This window comes from Macrobrachium nipponense, chromosome 28, assembly GCF_015104395.2.
Source record: "Macrobrachium nipponense isolate FS-2020 chromosome 28, ASM1510439v2, whole genome shotgun sequence".
NCBI lineage: Eukaryota > Metazoa > Arthropoda > Malacostraca > Decapoda > Palaemonidae > Macrobrachium > Macrobrachium nipponense.
Window position 1 is genome coordinate 61,856,922 of NC_087217.1, and position 10,000 is coordinate 61,866,921.

Below are 10,000 nucleotides of genomic sequence, written 5' to 3' on the forward strand. Positions count from 1 at the left end.
AAGCAACAGCTCCTTAAAATTACATAACTCATTTAAATGAAATAAAATGCATATATAAATATATAAATAAAAATGAACACTTTACGCACAAAAAAGCAGGACCATAGGGAAATGTGACAAAGAAAACTGAACAGATAACTAAGTACATTCTGTAATTATCAATACTATACTAAAAGACAAAGCTACTTAGATCATGTGAAAATAGGGTAGACCCGAAAGGACTTTTTGGGACAGAAGGACTAAGAAACAAGAAAAAACATAAATGAATAAACAGAAAGAAATGGAAATCTCGACAGACTAGGAGGCTAGACTTGGGGATATTTCACACACTGATTGGACCATATAGGCAAATAAATTACTGACAAACACTTTGGAAGGCTGAGCATTTGGGAAAGATAAAAGATAAAATGACTTGACAATCATGGTAGAGGCATTTGTAGATTAAATATGAAACTCTGAAAGTCGTATGATGTCTCATCCCTGATAGACAACGATTTGGGGAATCGTGAGATAAGGATAAATATTCAAAAATGAATGATATTCTTGAATCCAGGACAACCCTTTCAGTTACTGACAGTAATATCTATGCAAAATAAGCTTTACAATTAACAACAAATAAGGAATTATGGTCAATGTGCAGCAGTGAAAACGAATGAAATTCAAAGGACACATGAAATAAAAAAAATATAAAATAATTTAGATTCAGGACAGTTACGGGGAAAAATAATGCATAAGCTGCAATTTGAGTTACAGACTGTAATTAAATACTGGAGGTTTAAGAGTTAAAATATATAATGACAGAATTCCAACTGAAGAAAAATATTACGGTTTACTGAAGGATTTCAATCACTGCAAATTGAAACTACAAGGACTGAAACAACAGCATCTTAAGATTATGTAAGAACTAGAAAATTTCTTAAACTGAATATATGACGACTTCAAAAAAACTGATAAGAGGAAAGGACGTTTTAAGAAAAACATGAGTCACGAGATGCTTAAAAATACAAAACGGATAAATACTTTCATACAATAGAAAAAAACACACACACAAAAAAAAAAGGTGCGTAGCTGAATTTTAAAACGGCACTCCCAGACCAGTACTTAACTACGAACGATGTTTGAAAGCAACAGCTTTTTAAACAGCAAAATTTTATATAAAAAAGCAAAACCCTCCGGAAATAAAACATACAACACTGAACATATAAAAAAAACCATGGAAGGAAGATTCATATGATTATTATACGTTAAACGAGGAATAATTCATATTCATCAACACTATAAAGATAAACCTACTTTGAAAATTATTCAGATAATAAGGTTGACCAGGAAAATATATTTAGGAACTATAAAGCATCCAAGACAAAAATAAATGTATTATTACATAGGGCAAAATGCCAATGGCGACACATTAGTATGTTTGATTTTATGATAATGCACACTGACTGGATCATATATGCAAAATAACTAACAGGCACTTAGGAAGGCAGAGAATTCGGGAAAGCTAAGGATAAAATGGCTTGAATATTATGGTAGAAGCATTTGTAGATTAAATTTGAAACTACACACTTATTGTTTTGTCTGATAAAGGGATGGATTTGGCAATCGAAATTATGTTTGAAAATATCAAAATGAAGAAAATTCTTAAAAGCAGAAAGAGCTTTTTTTTTAGTTATTTGGGACAAAGGGGAAAAAACTGTTGAATAACTATACTAAAAGTAGCAAACATGTACAGATAAAACAGCATATAACAGTAACGAGAAATATGCAATATCCTTTGTAAGTAGCAAACAAATGTATATATAAAATAGAATAAAGGTAACGAGAAATAAGGAATATCAACATATATGTGTAAGGATATTAATAATAATCAAATCATAGCAGTTAATATGACAGACATTCAAATAAAAATAACATGATTAAATGAAAGCAAAATATATTGATAAAATCATTGAAATACGTGAAAACGAAACAAAAGATTTTTGAGAACAAAACTTCAACTGAAGGTAGTCGGGTTTTCAGAAAAATGTTACCACAGAATATTGGAGGACTTCAGTAATTATTGGTACTGAAAACTGGACGAACAAAAATAAAATATCTTAAGAATGGAAGAAAAAAGAAATTCCGTATCACCGAACTGGAATTTCGGTAACAGAATATTTGAGGATTTGAAAGCAAAAATGAGGATTTGAAAGCAAAACTGCTGTCACTGAAGTGTGGAGGCTTTCAACTAAATGACGTAGGACGAAATACAGTTTTTAAAAATAATTAGTCAACACTGCCATGAAATATAAATAAAACAATTTAAAGAAGGAGTGATAAGCTATTTTCTGAAACAGCACATTTTGTTCCCATTTAGGAAAGCAACTGCTTTAAAAAAAACAAATAAATAAAATAAAATCAGATAAATTTAAAAATCAATTAAATAAAAAATTAACAAATAAAAAGTCAATAACATTAAAAAATATAATACAAATAAAAAGTCAATAAATAAAAAAAATATAATACAAATAAAAAGTCAATAAATAACATTAAAATATATAATCAACTTAATAAATCAATCTATCAATCCACTGATTTTAAATAAAAATAAACATTACCCTTGGGATTAAAAAAAAAAAAAAAAAAAAAAAAAAAACGGACATGGAAAAACCGTGAACGGAAGATTTTTTTTTTTTTTTTTATCATATGAAAACCTTAGTCCATCTTATATTAAATAATACTACGAGGACAAAGCTCGTAAGAAAAACGAAATAAAAAAATACGGTAGACCCAAAAGGACGTTTTGGAGCAGAAGGCCCCAGAGACAAGAAAATACAATAAATACATCCAGAGGGAAACGCAAATTTCGACAAACAGGAGGCTTGACTTTCTCATATTTCACACTGATTGGACCAAATGTGCAAAAAATTGACAGGCGCTTAAGAAGGCTGAACATTTGAGAAAATAAAACATAAATGACTTGACAATTATGCTGGAAGCATTTGCAGATTAAATATGAAACTCCAAGATCATGTGAAATTTTGTGTCTGGTAAAGAGAAGGTTTTGGGAATCGGAACTTCTGGTTGAAGAAAATTCAACGATGCGAAAATGATATTGAAGGACATGACAAAAATAATTAACCATATAAAAATCATGGTGAAATCATAGCAACTAAAACAATAGAAATTCTGTATAACGAACCAAATTAAGTAAAAACAAAATATATAAAAAGCAAAAATTCATTAAGAATAATCATAGTATCTAAAAAACAAACAATTCAGAACATAATTGCAGAAAACAATAAGTGTACAAGTTTCGTAAATGAATACAGGAAAGTTTAAAATCAATGTAATATAAAGAAAAAAACAACTTCCATAAGTAAGTTGCTGTACTGACGAAAATCAATGTAGCTTCTGGAGGATTTCGAGGATAATCACTGCAACTGAATAAAAGCAACATTGGGATGAATTTAACTTGAAAATTTATTGGAGCTGAAAGCTGGTTGTAATGAAACATATTTTAAAATGGAGGATGTAAAAAAAAAAAAAAAAAAAAAAAAATCCGTACCTTCAAAGGAAAATTCTGTAACAAACTTTGGGTGTCAGCAAAAAAAAAAAAAAAAAAACTTAATTAATCAAAATAATAAATAAATAAAAAGATAAAATTAAGCATTGCAATTACACTGTAATATTTAAAGAAAAAATTATAAATTCAGAAAGGATGTTCTAATAGTGACTGGTGATGAATTATGAAGAAACTTAAGAAAAATAAAATTAAAGCGTGCACGATTTTTGTAGAGAAATACTGCAGCTGGAGATTGGCTTGCTCAAAATTAATTATACTTTAATTGAATAGTACTGGATGGTTTGAGCAAAGGCACTTTAAAAAAGCAAAGAACTTTAAAAAAAAATAGCTGCAGCATTTTAAAAAGACCGCAGCATTTGCAGAAGATAAATTTAACCGTAGGTTGGTGGGCTTCAAAAGTAGCAAGAACCGATAAAAAGAGGTAAAAATAATGCAGTGATTTATCTTTTACATATTTGAAGTTTCAAGTAAATATGATGAAACAGAGACTGTCCTGTTTAAAGAAAATTACAGTGTTCATTACAAGTTTACGAAAAAAAAAAACTACGTCGTAACCGAAGATAAAGTATCTAAACAGAGAAACAACAGGGGCACATGAAAGCCACAAATATATAGATAAAACATATGCGAGCACTGGAGAAATACTGAATAGTACTTGATTTAAAGAAATTATATTTTAACCGCAGATACATTTTAAATAAGGAAGTGCTGTAATATTAGGACAAAAGGTTTATATAAAAATTACAATCCTTGAAGAGTGGTAGTTTTAACAATAATGCCATAATTGCATTAAAAACTGAATAACTTTTCGACAAGAGGTAATTCAATATTGGAGGGCTTTAAAGAAATATCTTAAAAGGAGACTAGTCTATTTAAGATAAGATACTCTGAAGAAAGGGCTATAATAAAACCAATGTAATTTACAAACCGTAAGATATACACAAGAGTAGCTGTAGCTGAAGATTGCAACTTTCAAATAAAAATAACTAGATTTGGCAACGATTTACGAAAAATATTGTAACTGAGTATTAGGAAATCAAAGACCCAAAAATTCAAAGGAATAACAGAAAATGGGAAAATTAAAATACTCTACCACATACTCGTAATTAAGCATTTGAAAATAATCAAAAGTAAAAATACTATTCCTTCAAAAATAAGAACAAATTAAACTGAACACTGGATTAGAAAATAAAACTATGGCAATTTTACTGTTATTTGAAAAATTCAGGTAGTGATCGTATGAAGTTCAGAAAACGCACAAGGTTGAAGTATGTTGAGAAAATAGAAGCATTTCGAGAAAATAAAGTAAATATCGGCAGGAAAAAACCTAAATAAAGATCACATTTTTATAAACGTTAATAGTGTATTGGCGGACTTAAGAGAGGACCTGAATTCTGAACAGATTAAAGAAATTTGAAGTCTTAAAAAAATACCGGAGATGAAGGTTGAACTCAAATACAATGGCCATGTGATTTTGTAAGTGTATAAAGTACGAATATTATTGACGTCCGACAATTTATCAGTAAAGCTGTGCTGATGAGGGCAATGTAAATTCAGTAATATGAGATTTATTGGATTTGCCTAACACCATTCTTCCCCACTTCACAAATACACAGTGTGGTTTATGTCTTGCATACATTTAGCACATACCAGTCGTTCTAAGTGGATTTGCTACTATATTAAGCATATGTAAATGGCCATGAACTTTAAATATTAATACAGCCATTTCATTAACCACTCAAAAAAACTAACCGGCCAAGAAAGGAGAATTTGGCTGATTATTTTAATGAAGAATTGCGTTTCTTATTAATGGTAAAGTTTTCATACAAACATAGCTAAGTGTTCGCTACAAAGAAAATGCAAATATATTAATCTTGGTACGATAACACAAGTTACGTTCTAAAATTGATTAATTTGATTGAGAAAGAACACCTTTAAATGGCACAAATATATATATATATATATATATATATATATATATATATATATATATATATATATACATATATACACATATATACACATATATACATATATACACATATATATCATATATATATATACATATACATATATATATATATATATATATATATATATATATATACATACTATATATATACATCATATATATGTTTATATATATATATATATATATATATATATATATATATATATATATATATATATATATATATATATATATATATGGGTAATTCCGGGATAGATGGCCATGCGGGAGAGATGGCCCATCGATGTAATTCCTACATTATTCACTAGATGGATCTGCCGCTCTCTCAGTAGTGAGTGCACTGTTGACATGGACGGTTGATGTCGAAAAACCATAAAAAAAACATTGCAATTGTGAGTATTTTAGATAAAATTATTCTCTTACTGTGAATAATTCGTGTTGTCATTGTACAAATGCTAAAAGATTATATATTTTAGTGAGCTTGACCTCTGAAACATATCATAATAAGCAAGTTGGTGTTCTCTGTACATACTGCCTCATATGAAGTGGTACAAAGTCAAACATCGTTGTGTGCTATGCCCATCTCTCCCTTAAAAATGGGAGAGATGGCCATCCTCGAAGAGTTATTTTTGTAGAAAAATGCAGTTATGTGTTTCCTTTTTTTCAGATGCCAAATAAGTACATATCAAAGCCTAAGCCTTTGTCTAAACCAAAGAGGACGTCACGTCTCTCATCAAGTAACAGCTCTGAGGAAGATGTCGAGATTCAAGAGGAGTCAAGTGATGAACCTGATATTCTCACTAATGAGTGTGTGGCATGTGGTGAAGATTATGACCATACAACTGGATCCAGTGTGTTCGCTGCAAACGATGGCTTCATGAAACATGCACATCCTATACTGATGTGTGTCAGTCATGTGGCAAAATCATAACTAAAAATCAAATTTAAATTTAAAAACTAAATTTTCATCCTTTGTTTTGTTTAAGTTTGTTCTGTTTGTTACTTTTCCATTTGCTCTTAATTATGTTTTCACTGAATTATGCAAACACTGATGTGCTCTATTATAAGGAATACAGTTCTATTTTCATTTTTGTTCTTTCTAAGTAGGCCTACACCTGTTTTAATGGTATTTCTACAGAAGCAATCCGCGGTGGCCTAGACTATGGCAATTTGCGTTTTCCTATGTTATTTTACTTACTAAACAAGAATTTAAAGTGATATTTATTCGGATGACTGTAATTAAACCCCAGGGGCCAGTACTAAACACTGAGAAATACATTGGACACCCCAATCCCTAGTGGATGTCGTATCCGCGGTTACGTTCCTTGCAGTTCGTAGGGAACTATTCTTTAGAATTACCCTGCAAGAAACGTAACCGCGGATACGACAACCACTAGGATCGGGGTGTCCAATGCATTTCGCCGTGTTTAGTACTGGCCCCTGGGGGTTAATTACAGTCGTCCGAATAAATATTACTTAAAATTCTTGTTCAGTAGGTAAAACTGCATAGAAAAACCGCAACTGCATAGTCTGGGCCGCCGCGGATAGGTACCCTAGATCTACCTTAAGGTAATTCTGAACTGCAATGAGAGAAGATGAGAGAGGAAGCCCTAGGAAGATCAGGATGGATAGGTATACATTATAGGTAGCGTTAAAGAGGTACTGGAATCTAAGGTGCTCAATATATATAGTTACATACACATATTCGATAACCGATACAAACAAACCGGTAATATATTTTCTAAAACTTCTCATTCACCTGGTTTTTAAAACACTGACAACAACCGGAGTTTATTTAAAGGATACCTTTAAAAGATCATCACACAAACAAATAACAGACATTCTTACCTGAATTGGAGTGGGTCAAAAGAATTAAAACTTCCACAGATAACGACCACAAAAAATCACAATTTTGTCATATATTTCATCAGTCTACAATCAAAAACAGTACCCGAATAAAGTCGTCTAACTTAATGTCAACCTCTCGCGACCACAAATTCAGAAACACTAACTTCTGTTCAACCGACTTTCATTTTTTACAGGCAACCCATCACGGTATCACTGGCAGCTACGATAACACCCAGTTACGTCCTTAACTGCTGTCAAGAATGCATAGCCATTAAAACCTGTGTAACCACGTAGTTTAAAGTCGTTATTGTCATTTTTCTCTATTAATACCATTACTCTTACGTTACCCGCCCTACAGACTGTCAAACATGTATGACCAACATGTTTGTTCATACACTGCCATAGACTGATAATATGTATGATCAAACGTCAGTACATTTCATTGAGGCGTGGAGGCATGAGCAAAAGGAAAGCTTGTATAGCTATTCTGCTGGCGCTTGCCAGCGAAGAAGTCGACGATTAAAACAAAAGAGACGATTGTGGATGAAAGAGTGGTACAGAAGAGATGTGAACTGTCTCATCAATGCCTGTTAAATGAGCTACTGGTATCATCACCTGAAGACTATAGAAATTACCTTCGAATGGACCACGACACATTTATGAACCTGCTGACGATGGTTTCACCAATAATTGAGAAAAAGACAACACAACTCAGAGATGCTATACCAGCAAGTCAACGATTGTTATGTACTCTCCGATTTCTTGCAACTGGAGATTCCTTCGAAGATCTGAAGTTTGCGTGCTGCATCTCTCCTCAGAGTCTTGGTAACATTGTGATAGAGACGTGTGATGCTATAGTGTCATCACTAAAAGATGTAATAAAGGTAAGGTAAAAAAACAAATTGATGAATGCTTATTTTATCATTTGCTCTTTTACAGTTGTAGGAAGCAGCTTATGAAATTAAAATAATATTTACCACAGGTGTGTAAGCAAATGTCATTGCATATCAGAGAGAGAGAGAGAGAGAGAGAGAGGGAGAGTTTAAACAAAAATATAACGGTACTGTTTACGGTATATATATAAAAACATAGTGTATGTAATTAATTACATGAATGTATGAGAAATAAATTTCACATTATGTAGGCTACTTATATTTCAGTTACTGGTACTCAGTCATATTAACTAAATTGTGGATCATTAATAGATCTCTATGGACCTATGTTCCTTGACAACAGGATGAGTGATTACTCTTACAGTGTTCATATGATCTGATTTTTGTACTGATCGTAAGAGTTGTGGTTCATTAATTTTCACCGAGTTCATGTTGAGTCTCCCGAGTCGGCCCTCATATAATATATCATTAATAGCTTCTCTAGCGTAAATTTGCTGGTTTTCTTCTAATTTTTTAAATTCCTCTGCCCAGCTCTGTCCTAATGGATCCACACCCTCGTCCTTTTCAAGGTGCTTACAAGCTAACTCTAGTAATTCTATTTTTTTCCCCTCAGCAGCAACTTTTCTTTTCTTTGTGGATTTTTGTGTGTCACATCCAGAGGTCCCTGGTACCTAGAAAACACGGGGAATGGTTGAAAGTCAATTATTACATTATATATTGTGATAAACATCATATAAAATCTTAACATTACAGACAAATGTGTCTTGTGTCAAGAAATTAACTAAAGCACGGGTTTTCACTCTCGGGTTTCTGACAGGGACGGATCCAGGGGGGAGGGTGGGGGGGGGTATGGGGGATGCATCCTCCCACTGTTCCAAAAAAAAAAATTGTGCTAAAGACCGACCCAAACTAAGCTTAATTAAACAGTCAGTGAGGATGTGATCGCCCTGCCCTCAAGCAAAAAAAACTAAAAAAATAATATATATATATATATATATATATATATATATGTATATATATATATATATATATATATATATATATATATATATATATATATATATATATATATATATATTATATATATATATATATATATATATATATATATATATATATATATATATATATATATATATATATATATATATATATATATATATATATATATATATATATATATGATATATATATTATATATATATATATATATATATATATATATATATATATATATATATATATTATATATATAATATTTAGAGATTTTGTTTGTAAATAAAAACAAAATATATCTATAAATGGAAGATTTTCCTCCCCCCACCCCCCTCCCACAAAAAAAATTCTGAATCCGTCCCTGGTTCGTGAACCCCCAGGGATCACAACATTTCCATTGGCATTTAGATGACTGATGAAAAAAAAATATCTAAAAGCTAATTCTGCAGAGAAGAGAGAGGAAAAAGGGGCCGTATTGTGTGTGTTCCTTTGGTGATATCTTTAGTAGTATCATTCTATAATGAAGTTTGTAACCAAATTAACATTTAAGGGTATTATTTGGAAGATATTTATGTATCCTATTAATATTCACAGATACCAGAGAGCGAGGAGGAATGGATGTCAGTGTCTGAAGAGTTTGATCGGAAATGGGACTTTCCTCACTGCCTCGGAGCTATTGATGGAAAACATGTTAAAATTACAAAGCCATATAACTCTGGTTTCTTA

General features: G+C 31.2%; 1 protein-coding gene and 1 long non-coding RNA gene across 3 annotated transcripts in view; one reads left to right on the forward strand and one right to left on the reverse strand.

Moving 5' to 3' along the window:
* The window catches only part of LOC135201804 (glutamate receptor 1-like), a 377,856-nt gene that overhangs the window by 280,571 nt on the left and 87,285 nt on the right, over positions 1–10,000 (reverse strand). The window contains exon 1 of one of the 2 annotated variants that reach the window (XM_064231070.1): positions 7,386–7,580. The exons of the other annotated variant lie outside the window; for it this stretch is intronic. The gene's annotated coding sequence lies outside the window, so the exon portion shown is untranslated. Of the gene's footprint in view, positions 1–7,385; positions 7,581–10,000 lie in introns of those variants that run through there. 2 annotated transcript variants of the gene reach the window in all.
* Positions 7,950–10,000, forward strand: part of LOC135201803 (uncharacterized) — a 2,797-nt gene continuing 746 nt past the window's right edge. The window contains exons 1-2 of the long non-coding RNA XR_010311609.1: positions 7,950–8,269; positions 9,869–10,000. The exon at positions 9,869–10,000 is cut by the window's right edge and continues 746 nt beyond it. This is a non-coding gene — a long non-coding RNA (uncharacterized LOC135201803). The remainder of the gene's footprint in view (positions 8,270–9,868) is intronic.